This window comes from Lactuca sativa, chromosome 1, assembly GCF_002870075.4.
Source record: "Lactuca sativa cultivar Salinas chromosome 1, Lsat_Salinas_v11, whole genome shotgun sequence".
Lineage (NCBI taxonomy): Eukaryota > Viridiplantae > Streptophyta > Magnoliopsida > Asterales > Asteraceae > Lactuca > Lactuca sativa.
The window spans coordinates 157,873,191-157,892,407 of NC_056623.2; positions in this window are offsets into that span (position 1 = coordinate 157,873,191).

The window sequence follows — 19,217 nt, forward strand, 5'->3', positions numbered from 1 at the left end:
TGGTTTGATTAATTAAGAATAAAAATAAGCGTCGAAATTTAAGTGTAAAATAAACTTAATATATTTGATTAATGTTGTAGTAATTGAAACGAGGTTTCCGAATATATATAGAACGCCCAAATCTGACTTCGTATGAGGAAGTTATGATTTATCGAAGTTCCGGCTTAGCGGTATACAGCCTGTTTTACTCGATTTGGGATCGAGCGGTTGTTAGCCGAAGCAATCTAAATGAGAATCGAAGATCTCATTGTTGGTATTGAAACGATAAAAAGTTAGGCGAGAACGGACGTCAAACGAAGAAGTTATGAATTTATAACGAAAGTTTCTGTCCCGGCCTATTAAAAATAATTAATAAAAATAAAGTCAAAATTAGCCGACGGAGTCTAAACGAAAGTCGTAGAGCATGGTCTCACCTTCGCGTGGATATAAAGAACGTCGAAAACGGAGTTTGTATGAAGAAGTTATGAATTTCCGAAGTTTATTAATCATTTTATATTTATTTTTAATTCAAAATCGGAAGCATTATCCGAAGCCGAGTCACCGATCTGATCCGAGGTACGCCCCGCGTACGAGGTTACGCTACCGCGTACTCAGCATAGTGTCGACACTTCGGATGACGCATGCAATGACGATTTCGGACGCGTACGCGCTGCGTACGCCTGTACGCCCCGCGTACTCCGAGGCTCCAGCCTCTATATAAAGGATCCGAAGACAGCCTTCTTTGTTGTTCATTTTCTTCTCTTCTCTCTAGTCTTTTGCATCGTTTTTCGTGCTGAAGCTATCCCGAAGCCCCGGTATCATACTCTAGCCCCGAGGCAAGTCCCGAGATCCCGAAGATCCCGAGAAGCGCGGTTCCCGAGTCGAAGCTCTGCCCGCGAGAAGTTCGATTTTCGAAGAGATCTTCCAGATCTGCTGTGGATTACTACTTTTATAAGCCGTAGTGCTGTCCGATCATCTTCTGATCAAGTGAGTGTATACTACCTTTCATAAACACAATAATAATACGAGTTTGGTTCGAATGTATTAAGTATATTGTTGTTTATAAGTGTGAGTGTGTAGTTATTTCTTCTAATACAATAATACGAAGTATTTTATATAAAAATACGTGCTATGTGTATATATTTGGTTGTGTTATGTGTGAATGAGTATTCACTCTCTTCTATCTTATAGATCTGCTTATTTCTTTATGAGATATGTGTTATGTGTGTGTGTGCCTCATCTGTTATGTGATATATGTGTTGATTAAAGCATGCTATACAGGTTTTTTTTAAACTATGTATACAAATGTATATTTTTATCTACTAATATGTTGGGTAGAACATGGGTAGACAGTTGGTGTGTAATAAACAGATGAGAGGCCTCGTTGTTGTTTGATTGAGTCATCTAGCGGAGTTTAGATGACGACCACTGGCTATTCTAGACAGTCTTGTGGAAACATTAGCAGGTTCGCCACCTGTAGGTGTTAATGAACTTGGGTGTTCATTCGCTGTACTCCATCCCCCTCATGGTTGCCTTATTTGACTTATATTGCTGAGGTACCCCTGAAGCATGTGTTGTCGCCCCGATGAAATATTCGTAGACTAGGTCCCTTATGTTAGTTGTTTTAGGGACATTAAAGTGAGAATAACGGGAATGGGTAATTGGCTTATTGTTGGTTGGTGAAAATTAAATATGATGTTTATTGTGGGTTGAAAACCCTATATGCTCACCAGGCTCCCAAGCCTGACCCACTAAGTTTTATTTGTATTACAGGAAGTGGCGCGAGGGCATGAGATGGATGAACCATCAGTTGTTTTGTTTACAAGTCTGTATATGTATATATTTGTTGAATGACTTGTAATGTTATCGTTTATGCTTATTGGTCTGTATCGGAACATGACACCCCGAGTTTTGATTATATAATGAAAAATACATTTCTTTTATGACATGCTTCGGTAAACAATGTTTTATCATGTTTTGTTTTTGGGAACAAATTCCGCAACTCTTTCAAATCAAAAGGATTTACTCTGAAAATATTTAGAAGCATAAATGAAAATCGGTCTTTTCTGGCCGAGATTTTGGGGATGTCACAGTTGGTATCAGAGCATTAGTTTAAGCGAACTAGGAATTTGTAGGATTTCTAGACTTAAACTTAGAATGCTAAGTGAAGTTTTGAGATGTGTGTCTGTTGTGATTTAGACACGAGCACTAGTTTATTTTAGGAAAGTTGCCTAAAATGATTTATGTGCTAAATGTTATATGTTGCCATATATGATATTATTTGTTCGGATCTATGGTCTGTTGCCGACCGGATCTAGAAACCTTATGTGTGTAGGATTCTAAGCGTACGTCTACGATATTAGAACTAGCATGTAAACGTTTCGGAGTGATAAGGATGATTTGAATATCTATCATGATTGAGGATCTAATTTCACCTTATTCGGTGTAGATCAAAATGGTGAGAACAAGAAGTGGAGTTGGAAATGCTGACGAAAACAGGAATCAACCACCAGTGATTGAGCCAATACCTGTCGTAGCAGCAGCACCTGAGCCAATAACCATGGCTGGTGTGCAATTGATGATTCAGACGATGTTGGATCGTCAGATGGATGAAACTAGACGGTTGCTTCAACAAAATCGTGAAGAACTGTCGATTCGTGTGGAAGAGCCTGAACTGAATGAAGGGCACTCGGAAGGTGGAAACTTCAGTGGGTCTGTTGGTCCAGCCAACCCACCGATAGTTAGGCAAGATAACCATGAAGGAAGGAACGATGGAATGGGATGCAAGTACAAGGACTTTTTGACTTGCAAACCATCGACCTTCAATGGAAAGGAGGATCCGATTGGGGTTATGGATTGGATCTCCGAAATGGAGTTAGCCTTTATGACATGTGGCTGTAGAGGCAAGTTGCAGACTATCTATGCCGTGCGACAATTCCGAGGTGGAGCCGTTCGTTGGTGGAACACTCTAGGGAAGACCTTAAGCCCTAGCGAGCCACTGCAATTGTCATGGGCAGAGTTCTTGGTGCAGTTTAAGCGCAAGTTCTGCTCGGCTCAAAATCTGTTGGAGTTGGAGAACAAGTTTCTGACATTGACGAAGGGTAGCATGTCAGTAGATGAATACAACAATAACTTCACCGATAAGATGGAGTTTGCCTTGCGTATCGTTCCAGACGAGCTGACAAAGGTGGATCGGTATGCGAAGGGACTTCCATGGGAGTACGAGGTGCCGGTACGTCAGGCACTTACTCTAGAGGCAGCTATCTGGGCTGCCAAGTCTGTGGAGAACATGATAAAGGGAAGAACCACCGTCAAGGTTGAGGTTGGTGAGAAAAGGAAGTTTGAAGGAACATCTGGTTCCAGTAAGAAGAGTAAATTTTCGAAATTTGATTCGAAAAAGTTTGGAGGAAAAGGAGGCGAAGCGAAGTGGTGTGATAAGTGTAGGAAAAAGCACTTTGGGAAATGTAGCGAGGATGTAACCTGCTACAAGTGTGGAAAGGTTGGACATTTTGCCAATGAATGTCCGAACAACAAAAGGATGTGTTTTGGGTGTAATGAAGAGGGGCATATTTTGAAAGACTGTCCGAAGAAGAAGGAGGCAGCTAGGCCCAACATTCCACCAAAGCCGAAGGCGAGAGCCTTCCAGATGACACTTGAGGCTGCGAAAGATGAAGCTGATGTCGCTTCAGGTACCTTTCTCGTAAACGAATTACCTGCTCATATATTGTTTGATTCTGGAGCCAACTACTCCTTTATTTCGCATGAGTTTGGTAGAAAGCTAGCTTTGCCTGTTGATAGACTAAATAATGCTTTATTAGTCGAAGTAGATAGTGGCAAGTTTGTACCTGTTAGCCATCGTATGAAAAACGTCTTGATCGACCTTAATGGGAATAAGTTTCTCGAGGAATTATTGCCTATCGAACTAAATGGTTTCGACATCATCTTGGGAATGGATTGGCTTAGCGCCAATGATGCCGAAATTTTGTGCAAGAAGAAGATAGTTAAAGTAAACCCGCCTGGGAAAGATTCGTTTATGGTGTATGGGGACAAACGCAGAGTGAATTCTGGAATCATTTCTCTAATGAAAGCCAGAAAGTGTTTGACCAAGGGATGTACATCATATTTAGCATTCGTGATTGATGCTAAGAAAGAAAAGAAGGTGATGCAGAGTATTCCAGTGGTGTGTGATTATCTGGAAGTATTTCCCGAGGATCTTCCTGGATTACCACCTGATAGACAAGTGGAGTTCAGAATAGACTTGTTACCAGGAACCACGCCAATAGCAAAAGCACCTTATCGATTAGCACCGACGGAGATGAAGGAGCTGATGATGCAACTTCAGGAGTTATTGGACAAAGGTTTCATTAGACCTAGTTCATCGCCCTGGGGAGCTCCGGTGTTATTTGTAAAGAAGAAAGATGGAAGTATGAGAATGTGCATCGATTACAGAGAGCTGAACAAGGCAACAATAAAGAATAGATATCCGTTGCCGAGGATTGATGACCTGTTTGATCAATTGCAAGGTTCGAGCTATTTCTCGAAGATCGATCTTAGGTCAGGATATCATCAGCTGAAAGTAAGAGAGCAAGATATCGAGAAGACTGCATTCAGAACTAGATATGGAAACTACGAGTTCTTGGTTATGTCGTTTGGACTAACCAATGCTCCAGCAGCGTTCATGGATTTGATGAATAGGGTTTGTAATCCTTTCCTTGATAAATCCGTGATAGTGTTCATAGACGACATTCTGATCTACTCGAAAAGCCAGGAGGAGCATGGCAGACACTTGCGAGAAGTGTTAGAAGTTTTGAAGAAGGAGAAGCTTTATGCGAAGTTCTCCAAATGTGATTTTTGGATTCGTGAGGTCCAATTCTTGGGTCACGTGGTCAACCAAGAAGGGATAATGGTTGATCCAGCGAAGATTGAAGCTGTGACGAAGTGGGAACAACCGAAAAGTCCCACGGAGATTCGAAGCTTTTTAGGATTAGCCGGATATTACCGAAGGTTTATCCAAGGCTTTTCTTCGATTGCTACTCCATTAACAGCTTTGACCCACAAAGGAGCTACTTATGCTTGGAGTGAGAAGCATAAAGAAGCATTCGAGAAGTTAAAGAAGAAGCTATGCGAGGCACCGATACTTTCTCTACCCGATGGAGTCGAAGACTTCGCTGTTTATAGCGATGCGTCTGGTGTTGGATTGGGTTGTGTTTTGACCCAAAGAGAAAAGGTGATAGCATATGCGTCTCGACAGTTGAAAGAGCATGAAAAGAATTACCCGACTCATGATTTGGAGTTGGCAGCGGTAGTTTTCGCTCTGAAAATATGGAGGCATTACCTCTATGGCACGAAGTGCAAACTTTTCACTGATCATAAGAGTCTCCAATACCTCTTTAATCAGAAAGAATTGAATATGAGGCAACGACGCTGGCTAGAATTACTTAAAGACTACGACTGCGAGATACTTTACCACCCCGGTAAAGCTAATGTTGTTGCTGATGCTCTCAGTCGGAAGGTCAATCTTGAAAGGAAGAGGCCAAGAGCGTTGAGAATTGAAGTTGTCTCGACTATTGTGGAAAGTATAAAGAAAGCTCAAGAGGAAGCTTCTGAGAAAAATGACCGAAAGGAGGAACGTTTGGGTAAAACGTTGGTGTTTGGTACTAACGGTCATGGACTGAAGGTATTCCAAGATCGTATTTGGGTACCTAAGTCAGGAGGAATTAGGGATCTTCTGATGGAAGAAGCTCACAAGACCATGTACTCGATTCATCCGGGTAGCACTAAAATGTATAGGGACCTAAAACCCTACTACTGGTGGCCGACGATGAAGCTTGATGTTGCAAAGTATGTGGCTGAGTGTGTGACTTGTGCGAGAGTCAAGACACAACATCAGAAACCTTACGGGAGTTTAGAACCTTTGCCTGTGCCTATGGGTAAGTGGGAAGACATTGCTATGGATTTTGTCACTAAACTGCCCAGAACAAAGAATGGTCACGACATGATTTGGGTGGTCGTTGATCGATTCACTAAGAGTGCGCATTTCATAGCGGCCAGGGAGAAATGGTCTATGGAGAAGCTTGCGAATTCTTACGTAAGGGAAATTGTGAGGCTTCACGGTGTTCCGTTAACGATTGTATCGGATCGTGATAGCCGTTTCACCTCAAGGTTTTGGAAAAGTCTACAAGAGGAAATGGGTACCAAGTTATGTTTAAGCACAGCTTACCATCCGCAGACTGATGGTCAGAGTGAAAGAACAATACAAACACTTGAAGATATGCTGAGAGCATGTACCTTGGAATTCCTAGGTAATTGGGATGAACATTTACCTTTGGTAGAATTTTCCTATAATAATAGTTTTCACTCGAGCATTAAGATGGCACCTTATCAAGCTTTGTATGGACAGAAGTGTCGTACGCCGTCTTGTTGGCTTGAGGCTGGGGAAAAGCAGTTTATGGGACCAGAGTTGGTTCATCAAACTGCTGAAAAGTTGAAAATAATTAGGGAAAGAATGTTAGCAGCTCAAGATCGTCAAAAGAGCTATGCTGACAAGAAGCGAAGACCGATGACTTTTGAGGTTGGAGATTCGGTTTTGCTTAAAGTCTCGCCGTGGAAGGGACTTATAAGATTTGGTAAAAGGGGAAAGTTGAGTCCAAGGTTTATTGGACCGTTTAGAGTCCTTCAGAGGATTGGGAATCAAGCTTACAAGCTCGAATTACCCGAAGAACTGAATGGAATTCACAACACCTTTCATGTGTGTTATTTGAGGAAGTTCACGAGAGAAGTTCCCGATATAATTCCAATTTCTGAATTGAGAATTGATGAGAACAAAAGGTTGATTGAAGAACCAGAGGCAATTGTTGACCGAAAGACTAAGAAGTTGCGACGCAAAATGGTTGGGTTAGTGCTTGTCCGATGGAAACACACGAATGGGCCGAATCTCACCTGGGAGACGGAGAGTGACATGTTGAGTCGCTATCCGCATTTGTTTGTTGATGTGTGATTCCGGGGACGGAATCATTCTAAGGTGGAGAGAATTGTAACGCCTGTGTTTCGGGCTTGCCATTTGTAGCAATGTAATAGTCTAGGTTAACCTCTGTAACCCGTTTTGAAATAATAAGATTGTATTATTTGAGTATTATGTGTTTTGTGCTTAATTGCTTAATTATATGGTTTGATTAATTAAGAATAAAAATAAGCGTCGAAATTTAAGTGTAAAATAAACTTAATATATTTGATTAATGTTGTAGTAATTGAAACGAGGTTTCCGAATATATATAGAACGCCCAAATCTGACTTCGTATGAGGAAGTTATGATTTATCGAAGTTCCGGCTTAGCGGTATACAGCCTGTTTTACTCGATTTGGGATCGAGCGGTTGTTAGCCGAAGCAATCTAAATGAGAATCGAAGATCTCATTGTTGGTATTGAAACGATAAAAAGTTAGGCGAGAACGGACGTCAAACGAAGAAGTTATGAATTTATAACGAAAGTTTCTGTCCCGGCCTATTAAAAATAATTAATAAAAATAAAGTCAAAATTAGCCGACGGAGTCTAAACGAAAGTCGTAGAGCATGGTCTCACCTTCGCGTGGATATAAAGAACGTCGAAAACGGAGTTCGTATGAAGAAGTTATGAATTTCCGAAGTTTATTAATCATTTTATATTTATTTTTAATTCAAAATCGGAAGCATTATCCGAAGCCGAGTCACCGATCTGATCCGAGGTACGCCCCGCGTACGAGGTTACGCTACCGCGTACTCAGCATAGTGTCGACACTTCGGATGACGCATGCAATGACGATTTCGGACGCGTACCCGCTGCGTACGCCTGTACGCCCCGCGTACTCCGAGGCTCCAGCCTCTATATAAAGGATCCGAAGACAGCCTTCTTTGTTGTTCATTTTCTTCTCTTCTCTCTAGTCTTTTGCATCGTTTTTCGTGCCGAAGCTATCCCGAAGCCCCGGTATCATACTCTAGCCCCGAGGCAAGTCCCGAGATCCCGAAGATCCCGAGAAGCGCGGTTCCCGAGTCGAAGCTCTGCCCGCGAGAAGTTCGATTTTCGAAGAGATCTTCCAGATCTGCTGTGGATTACTACTTTTATAAGCCGTAGTGTTGTCCGATCATCTTCTGATCAAGTGAGTGTATACTACCTTTCATAAACACAATAATAATACGAGTTTGGTTCGAATGTATTAAGTATATTGTTGTTTATAAGTGTGAGTGTGTAGTTATTTCTTCTAATACAATAATACGAAGTATTTTATATAAAAATACGTGCTATGTGTATATATTTGGTTGTGTTATGTGTGAATGAGTATTCACTCTCTTCTATCTTATAGATCTGCTTATTTCTTTATGAGATATGTGTTATGTGTGTGTGTGCCTCATCTGTTATGTGATATATGTGTTGATTAAAGCATGCTATACAGGTTTTTTTTAAACTATGTATACAAATGTATATTTTTATCTACTAATATGTTGGGTAGAACATGGGTAGACAGTTGGTGTGTAATAAACAGATGAGAGGCCTCGTTGTTGTTTGATTGAGTCATCTAGCGGAGTTTAGATGACGACCACTGGCTATTCTAGACAGTCTTGTGGAAACATTAGCAGGTTCGCCACCTGTAGGTGTTAATGAACTTGGGTGTTCATTCGCTGTACTCCATCCCCCTCATGGTTGCCTTATTTGACTTATATTGCTGAGGTACCCCCGAAGCATGTGTTGTCGCCCCGATGAAATATTCTTAGACTAGGTCCCTTATGTTAGTTGTTTTAGGGACATTAAAGTGAGAATAACGGGAATGGGTAATTGGGTTATTGTTGGTTGGTGAAAATTAAATATGATGTTTATTGTGGGTTGAAAACCCTATATGCTCACCAGGCTCCCAAGCCTGACCCACTCAGTTTTATTTGTATTACAGGAAGTGGCGCGAGGGCATGAGATGGATGAACCATCAGTTGTTTTGTTTACAAGTCTGTATATGTATATATTTGTTGAATGACTTGTAATGTTATCGTTTATGCTTATTGGTCTGTATCGGAACATGACACCCCGAGTTTTGATTATATAATGAAAAATACATTTCTTTTATGAAATGCTTCGGTAAACAATGTTTTATCATGTTTTGTTTTTGGGAACAAATTCCGCAACTCTTTCAAATCAAAAGGATTTACTCTGAAAATATTTAGAAGCATAAATGAAAATCGGTCTTTTCTGGCCGAGATTTTGGGGATGTCACATGAAATGTATCCTGGAAAGCTTATGTAGTCATTGCACATAGACTAATTCCTTTAACCAATAAGGGTTGAAGTTAAGCGCCCCTACTTAAGCATTTAGGTTTTGAGTGAAAAAAAAAAAGAGAGAGAAATTACCAAAAAGTGAAAATTTTGAAGAATTTTTGGAGCTATAGAAGTATAAAGTTTGAAGTTTGACGATCAAAAATTATGAAGAAACAAAAGTTGAAGATACCAATAATCACACAAAAAGATGGTGAATTCAAAGAAATTGAAGATCAAATATCAAAGTAGTGAAGAATTCAAGAGTTCCATATTATGTTATCTAAAAAGTTGTAATTCTCTAGATTATGTATGCTTTGGTAGCTTTAGAAAAATACCTTCAGGTTAGAAAGTTTTCTGAGGATGGATTCGGAGGGACGCATAAAATGAGCATTGTTCAAAACAAGTGGGTGTGTGTTTATGAGGATTGTGAGTATTTAGAGTTAGGGGGGTCATTAAGAAAAAGTTTAGACACAAATGCATGCGTTGATGTCTTGGCATAATGGTTGATCTTGAGTTGGATTGTTCTATATAGTGTTTGTAATGAAGGTTTGAGTTTAAACATAATTAGATTTGCTTGAGGGAAATCAAAGCACAAGTGTGGTGTATTTTGATATTGCCATATTTATACATGTTTTTAGGCAATAGTTATTTACATTTTTATTAATATTTTGTTAATTAGCATAGAATAATGGTACTTATAAGCTTAAATTATATTTTGCAGCCAAATAGAAGCATTTTTGGAGAAAAGGACAAAAATTGACAAAACATGGAACTTTCGAGACTTGAAGAAAAGAAGAATAAAAATTTAGCAAAAACCCAAACTCACGACGTCAGAATTGAAGGCTCACGATGTGAGTTCGAGTATTCTAGAAGACAGGCATCGGAAGGAAGAGTCCTTATCAAAGACGGATAAATACATATTCACGACGTGAGGCATTAAGGCTCACGGCGTGAACTTGGAAAAATCAAAAAAACTATTTATATCCTTGTTGATTACGGCTTTGGAGATTTTTGGCTGCCTTGGAGGGTTCCTGGAGACGATTTTCATAAGGAAAAAAGGTCTGGTAATTTTTTTCAACCACCAAAGAAGAGGAGAAGTTCATACTAGTTTAAGAATTTGTTATACTTTTATTATGACTTTGAATATGAGTTATTTGAGTTTGTTAGCTAGTATGGCCAACTAAATCTAGTTGCTTCTGTTAGCTAGATGAAGCTTGAAGTCATGGTGTTAATACTTTAGCTTTGATTTACTTGTTGGTTAACGCTTGTGTTAGACTAATTGAACCTAGCATGTTTGATTTGATACTTAATTGCTTTAAATTCTTTTTCTGTGTAGCTAGTGATTATTAATCTGCATGAATTTGAATACCTGGTAACTTAGTGAACATTAGATTATTAGAGCTAGGATCGAACCAATCTTAGTTAAGCAATTGAATAATTGAATTATGTTGTGCTAGAGAACTCATATTATGAGCATAAGTGTGTTTTGCAAATTAATCTTACATAGCTCCAATCCATCAAATAATTAATTATGTGTTAGCTAATGCGTGAACATACATTGATCTACATGAATTGATTGAAAATTAGTAAATTTGGAATTGAATTGCTAATACTTATTAATTGGTAACCAACAGTAATTGTTATAGCAAACCGTTAAGGGAAAGTGGATACGATCTAACAGAAGTGTTTTATTTATTGATTGAATTTGTGTTAAGAGATTAAGTTCATCTAAACTTCCAAAATTAGATAACCCCCCCCCCATCTTTGCTAGAAAATTAGGTTAATTTAATAGTAGATAGGTTAATCAGTCAAAACCGTTCCCTGAGATCGACACCTGACTTACCAAACTGTTCTATAATTTGACTAGGTACACTGCCTAGGTGTAATTTAGCTAGTTAGGTTAGTTAGGTTATTAATTTAAAATTAGGTGTAGCTAGTTGCACGCATCATAAGTTCTGTTAGCTAGATGAAGCTTGAAGTCATGGTGTTAATACTTTAGCTTTGATTTACTTGTTGGTTAACGCTTGTGTTAGACTAATTGAACCTAGCATGTTTGATTTGATACTTAATTGCTTTAAATTCTTTTTCTGTGTAGCTAGTGATTATTAATCTGCATGAATTTGAATACCTGGTAACTTAGTGAACATTAGATTATTAGAGCTAGGATCGAACCAATCTTAGTTAAGCAATTGAATAATTGAATTATGTTGTGCTAGAGAACTCATATTATGAGCATAAGTGTGTTTTGCAAATTAATCTTACATAGCTCCAATCCATCAAATAATTAATTATGTGTTAGCTAATGCATGAACATACGTTGATCTACATGAATTGATTGAAAATTAGTAAATTTGGAATTGAATTGCTAATACTTATTAATTGGTAACCAACAGTAATTGTTATAGCAAACCGTTAAGGGAAAGTGGATACGATCTAACAGAAGTGTTTTATTTATTGATTGAATTTGTGTTAAGAGATTAAGTTCATCTAAAATTCCAAAATTAGATAAACCCCCCCCCCCCCCATCTTTGCTAGAAAATTAGGTTAATTTAATAGTAGATAGGTTAATCAGTCAAAACCGTTCCCTGAGATCGACACCTGACTTACCAAACTGTTCTATAATTTGACTAGGTACACTGCCTAGGTGTAGTTTAGCTAGTTAGGTTAGTTAGGTTATTAATTTAAAATTAGGTGTAGCTAGTTGCACGCATCATAGGTTCTATTTATGCTTATGTTTCCGTATTAACGTTGACATCCCAAGGTTTTGAAAATGAATAAAAGTACATTTTTCAGAAATGCTTTGATAACGTATTTATCGTGTTTTTCTGGAAACAAAATCCACTACATTTTTATTAAAAGAGGTACTCTGATTTTTATAAAGCATAAACAAAATCGGTCTTTTCTGTCCGTTAAAATGGGGATGTCACACAGTGGTACCAGTGACGAGGAGATTCGCAGGATGATTCACGAGGAGGTAGCCACAACCATACGAGAGGCTATTCCTGAGATGTTTGGGTATATTAATACCAATTTGATCGAGACATTGGACGATCGATATGTTGTAGTTATTGAGGCAGCTACTGCTGCAGCCACCACAACGGTCGCTACTGCCAAGCTACAGGGGGTGCTTCTACACTTGTTCATGTCTAGAGAATTTGAGGGTGAGGTTCGTCCAGAACCAGCTTCGCTTAGGAGAGAAGGACTGGTGGAAGTTTGTGACTACCATTTGTACTCCTGCTGAGCATGCTATGGTGACATGGGAGAGGTTCACAGTGATGTTCCAAAATGAGTATGTTCCCCTAGTGGAGAGGGAACAGTTAGCATAGGAGTTTCTGTCTCTCAAGCAGAAGACAGAGTCAGTGACTGACATTACACGGATGTCCATGATAGGGCACTGTTCTGCCCTGAACAGGTGTTGACAGAGCAGGCGCGTATGAGTTGGTATTTGAGCGTTCTGCAGAGGGATATTCACGAGTTTGTAGCAAACTCGTCTTATCAAACATTTGCTGAGCTTCAAGCAAATGCCAGGAGAAGGGAGATCGAGCTGGAGACGCAGGCAACGGAGGACGCATATTCTCAGGGGAGAGATCAGAGACCGGTGCAGCCGCAACCGCCAGCTAAGCAGCTAAGCCCGCTGATTCGAGGACTTGGGGGCCAAAAGAAAGCCACTTGTGGAAAGTGTGGAAAGAGTCACAAGGATGCGTGCCTAGCAGGGATTTACTACAAATGTGGTAAGGAGGGGCATATGGCGAAGGATTCCCAAAAGGGTTTGCCGTTTTCTTTCACTAGAATCAGACCGACCACCGGAAGGCCGAGTGCCCCCAGCTTCGTCAGGGATCAGCATAGGGATCTGCACCTGTTGCTTTGCGTGTTGCTGATAATCGGCCAGTGAAGGCGAGGTTCCGAAGGCTAGTGGTAGAGCTTTTCAGCTGACACCGGAAGAGGTCTGCGCCGCACCTGATGTCATGGCTGGTACGTATTTTGTTTATTTATTAATTATTCTGAGATTCTCTTTTTGTGATTATCCTGGGCTATATATAGGTACATTTCTTGTGAATTATGTACCTACTTTAGTGTTATTTGACTCGGGTGCGATTCAATCCTTCATGTCTCTAGATTTTACTCATCACATCGGTATCCGACGTGAGGCATTGAGTCGACATCTAAGGTTTTCTATATCAGACGAGCATGTGGTTTTTGCTACCGAAGTATTTCGAGCATGTGTGCTAGAAATCTTTGGGGTCGAGTTTCCAATTGACCTGGTACCGATCGCGATGGGTGATGTCTGCATCATCGTGGGCATGGAGTGGTTAAGTCGCTTTGGATAAGTGATCGATTGCAAGTGCCAGTTGGTGACTATACGAGACCCTAGTAAGGGAGTGCTTACAGTGTATGGAGAGGGTACCAGATCTGGGTCAGGTTTTAGCTCTGCCGCCAGGGCAAGGCGGAGTTTACAGTAGGGTTGTATGGGATTCCTAGCATATGTGACGGATTCATGGACTGTGTCGAAGAGGCCGAGTTCTATCTCTAAGGTTCCGATAGTGTCCGAGTTCCATGATGTGTTTCTCGAGGAGTTAACGGGCGTGCCTCCTGAGAGGCAAGTGGAGTTTCTGATTGATTTGGTTTCGTGAAGGGCGCCTATCGCCAAGGAACTTTATCGCCTTGCGCCGCCAGAGATACAAGAGTTATACTCACAGCTTCAGGAGATGCTTGGGAAGGGATTTATTCGACCGAGTAGCTCGCCGTAGGGAGCGCCGATCCTTTTTGTCAAGAAAAAGGATGGTTCACATTGGATGTGCATTGATTACCGGGAGTTGAACAAGTTGACGGTCAAGAACCGTTATCCACTAATGAGGATTGATGATCTATTCGATCAGCTGCAGAAGGGATCTTGGTTTTTCAAAGTAGATTTGCGATCCGAATATCACCAGATGAGAGTGTGTGAGGAGGATATTCAGAAGACAACCTTTAGGACTCGTTATGGGCATTACGAGTTTGTGGTGATGCTTTTCGGACTCACAAAAGCACCGGCAGCATTCATGGGTCTCATGAATTGGGTGTGCAGCCCTATGTTAGACCTGTCTGTGATCGTGTTCATTGATGATATCTTAGTATATTTGAGATCCAAGGAGTAGCATAAGGCTCATCTGCGAGAGGTTCTTTGGGTTTTGACATCGGAGAGGTTGTATAACAAATTCTCCAAGTGTGATTTCTGGTAACGAGATGTCTAGTTTCTGGGACATCTCGTTAATTAGAATGGGATTTTGGTCGATCCGACCAAAATTAAGGCGGTTATGCGATGGGAGGTGTCGCGATCCCCATATGAGATCAGGAGTTTTCTGGGATTGGCTGGCTACTATCGGAGATTTATTAGGGATTTGTCCAACATTACGGTTCCTCTCACCAAGTTGACCTAAAAAGGCGTTACTATTGTTTGGGGGTCTGGGCAGCAGGCATCTTTCTAGACCCTTCACCAGAGATTGTGCGAAGTACCGGTGTTATCCCTTCCGTAGGGAGTGGACGAATTTGTGATGCATCTATCTCAAGAATGGGTGCAATGTTGATGTAGAGGGGTCACGTGATTGCATATGCGTCGAGTCAGCTAAAGTCTCACGAGACGAGGTATCCCATGCATGATTTGGAGTTAGGGGCGGTAGTGTTTGCCTTCAATATTTAGCGTCACTACCCTTATGGTGTTAGATGTACCATATAAACGGACCACAAGAGCCTGAAGTATCTCATGGATCAACCCAACCTAAACATGATACAAAAGAGGTAGTTGGATGTGGTGAAAGATTATGACTGCGAGATCTTGTACCACTCGGGCAAGGCTAATGTAGTAGCTGACGCCCTGAGTCGGAGACCCGATAATACACTGATCCGAGATGTGTGTATGATAATGACAGTGATGACTCCAGTTTTAGATACCATTCGAGAGGCCTAGGTCGAGGCCGTAAAACCAGAGAATCACAAGATAGATCGGTATATTGGATAGGTTTCTGAGTTCGTAACGGACAGTAATGGTCTTATGACTTTCCGAGGGCGGATTTGGGTGCCCTATACCGGCAGAGCTCGGCATATACTAATGAAGGAGGCGCATAGGTCGAGATTCTCGATCCAGCCCAAGGCCACCAAGATGTATTTGGACCTAAAAATGGATTATTGGTGGCCCTGTATGAAGAGAGATGTGGCTTGGGTAGTTGACAGGTACATGACTTGCCGCCAGGTTAAGGCTGAGCACCAGTGTCCATATGGTCCATTACAGCCTCTGGAGTTTCCCCATTGGAAGTGGGAATAGATTTCTATGGACTTTATCACCAAGTTACCAAGAACTGTGTACGGAGTTGACGCGATTTGGGTACTTGTGGACCGGCTTACGAAGAGTGCCCATTTCCTCGCCATCAGTGAGAGTTCTTCTACAAAAAGGTTGACCGAGATTTATGTGAGGGAGGTGGTAGCTCGGCATGGAGTGTCGTCCTTGATAGTGTCCGATCGATATGTGCGCTTTACTTCCATATTTTGAAAGAAATTTCATCAGGAGTTGGTTACCCGGTTACACTTTAGTACCACTTATCTTCCGCAGACAGACGGGCAGAGCGAGCAGACGATTCAAACACTTGAGGAAATGTTGTGTGCATGTATTATGGATTTTGGAGGGTGCTGGGACACTTATTTTCCATTAGCCGAGTTTTCTTACAACAATCGCTATCATTCGAGTATTAGTATGCTTCCCTTTGAGCTTCTTTATGGAAGAAGGTTTGGACTCCCATTTTTTAGGGAGAAGTAGGGCAACGAGTGATGGGTGGCACAGAGATAGTGCTAAAGATGACTGAGCAGAACCAACAGGTGAGACAGAGGTTACTGACAGCCTAGAGTCGTCAGAAGTGTTATGAGGACCGAAGTCGATCGACCTAGTATTTCAGGTTCGGGATTTTGTACTTCAGAAGGTATCCCCTTGGAAAGGGGTGGTTCGATTCAGGAAACGGGGCAAGTTGGCGCCTTGCTACATTGGTACTTTCAGAATAACCGCCAGGGTGGGAAAGGTAGCTTACCGATTGGAGTTACCTGCAAAGTTGTGTCAGATCCACAACACCTTCCATGTGTATCAGCTAAGAAAGTGTGTAGCCAATGAGACGACAGTGGTACCATTAGAAGAATTCAGGTGGATGCGAGCTCGAATTATATTGAAAGCGCAATTGCGATTTTGGATCGAAAGGTGAAGGTTTTGAGAAACAAGGAGGTGCCCCTGGTTCAGGTACAGTGACAACATCAGAAGCGGTCCAAGTTGACTTGGGAGCCAGAGTCTGAGATGCGAGAACATTATCCGGAGCTTTTTCCTGAGCATGACCTCAAGGTCGAAGTCTGATTCTAGTGGGGGAGAATTGTAACATTCGGACCCTCAGGTATATTATTTTATTGTTTTTCTAGAGATTTCTTGGGTGACTCGGCGAGTTGGTGCCTCAACTCGTCGAGTAGTGTCGAGATGGGTCGCGTGAATTAATGGCCTGACTCGACGTGTCAGTATGGAGACTCGCCGAATTAGAGTTGGGTAATGAAACCCTAATTCCATGGGTTTGAGGCATATTTAAAGGGCCATAAGCCCTCATTTCCGGCTGTGACAACCCCAAATCTAATTCCGTTAAAAATCCCATTTTCACTAGCAGAAAGCGTCACTATACGTTATTTTACGAAATATTTGGAATCGTCAATATCCGAATATCTAAATTTAAGCATGGTTTGATATTATTATAAGAAATATAACTCGTATGTGTTAACCCCGTTTAACCTAATAGAGCTGTATTACCTTTTCAACCACTTCACCCGGGTAAAAAGTTTTAACCCAGGTAACTTTAAACATCGGGTAGCCGTGTATCGGGTGCGATTCCCGAGACATATGCAATGGGTGTGCACAACATTTGAACACTCATTTGCTACATACCCACTCTCTCTCTACTTTCTCTCTCTAGACTCGAAAACGACCCCGATTCCGCTAATTTCCGACTTCTAAACGTAAGTACTCACCCTCTATCTTATTCTAGTCATACTTCATTGAATTTTAGGGCCAAAATCATGGGAATCAAGGTCCAAAGAGGAGTTTACGGCCTAAGAAGCTCCTTAGGCCATAAACCCCCAAATCCATGCCAAAGACCAAGTTTTTCCTTCTTGTATGTTAGTATACTAATTAAGGCTTATAACTAGAAGGGTTTGGACATTAAAACACAAGAAAATGATGCTTGAAAAGGAGTTTACGGCCCAAGCATGTGCTTAGGCCGTAAACACCTCAAACACCCCACAAATCCATGTTTAAGGCTCCAAAAACTCTCCTAGGGTGTTTAGGAATTTAGACTTGACAACAAGGAAGGCTTAAAGGCATTAAACATCATCATTTGAACATAAAAAGTGGAGTTTACGTCCAAGGCTAAGCTTGGGCCGTAAACACCCAAACTTTTGTGTCAAACAAGCCCCTAAACTACCCTAATGCATGAAAGGAATTTATCTAAGGCCTATGGAAGTGTGTTGTACCATTAAACACTTCATTTTGACACCAAATGAAGAGTTTACGGCCAAGGATGTTCTTGGGCCGTAAACTCCCCATAAATATGTGCCCAATTGTTCCAAACTCACTATAGGGCCTTCTAGGATTTTTCTAAGCCATTTGGGACCATGTTGTACAAGTAAAACCATCATCTTAAAGGATTTATAGGAGTTTACGGCCCAAGAACAAGTCTTGGCCGTAAACTCCCCAAAAATATCACAAAATATGATGTTTAATCCTTCCCTCTTGGTCCAAAACACACACCACTAAATCAAGGAAGTGAGATAAGGCCTTAAACACACATTTTGGAGTGTCACAAGAGTTTACGGCCAAGCCTAGGGGGCTTACGGCCGTAAACTCCCAATCGGTGGATTTTAGGCCATAAACTCTAAGAAAGTGAGCTCATGGACCCTCCCATAAATCATCCATGGCCTTGTACCACTCCCGGGGACCCTTTCTAGGCCTTAAAACCCCGAAAACGACACTAGAATGTCCAAATTCTATAATGAAAAGCATAAGATGATTAACTTCTTGTAAAATACATATTTCATATGACATTAGGGTCCTAAAAGGTGCTCAAGTGGTTATTTGGTACCAAACGCTCCATCGACACTATTACCCGATTCACCCGATTTCCGCGATTTCAGGTGAGTTCATACCCCTTTAATGAACCTTTCAAGTGTTTTACATGTTTTAGGGGGGAGATACAAGTTGCTTATAAATGTTTATGTAAAGTTTTACAGAACAATTTCCGAGTTACAAGGATTAATCACATGTGATTCACTACTCATAGTTCAAATCACATGTGATTTGTCCCTATACCTTAAAAACGGGTTTTACCCTTTTCAAACTATTTTTAATCATTGAACCAGAATTTAAATGTTCATTTGGAAAAATACTTTTATTTAATCAATTTGCTTATAAAATGTAACCACTCTGATATATTTATATAAATAAGACTTGGAGGACTTAGGACCGATATCTCGCCTTATTTCCTGTTCTTGTTTGATTGTGGGCTTAGGGTAGTAGTTATCCGTCCGACTGTCGTTGATTTCTTACTTATATAAAACCAGTATATCAGTATGGGATACGAATATTACTGCTTTCACTTAATGCTAAAGTCACTAACGTGCTAAGAAACATCCCCACTAAGATAACCATAATAGGTATGGTTAGGGTCGCTACCGCTACTACTCGTTAAAGTATTTACCATCTACACTATAATACTCACTATCACTAGACGATACACTAGTAAGAGAATACACTATGATCAACACTAAAAGATTACTACACTATAACAACAGAGGAAACACTAAACAAACGATAATACACTAACCCACTACGAGATACTCTATTCGCTATCCACTACGCCCGGAGTTTTCCAGCAGGGAGACGACTCTACATGTATAGATCTATACGGGGCAGACG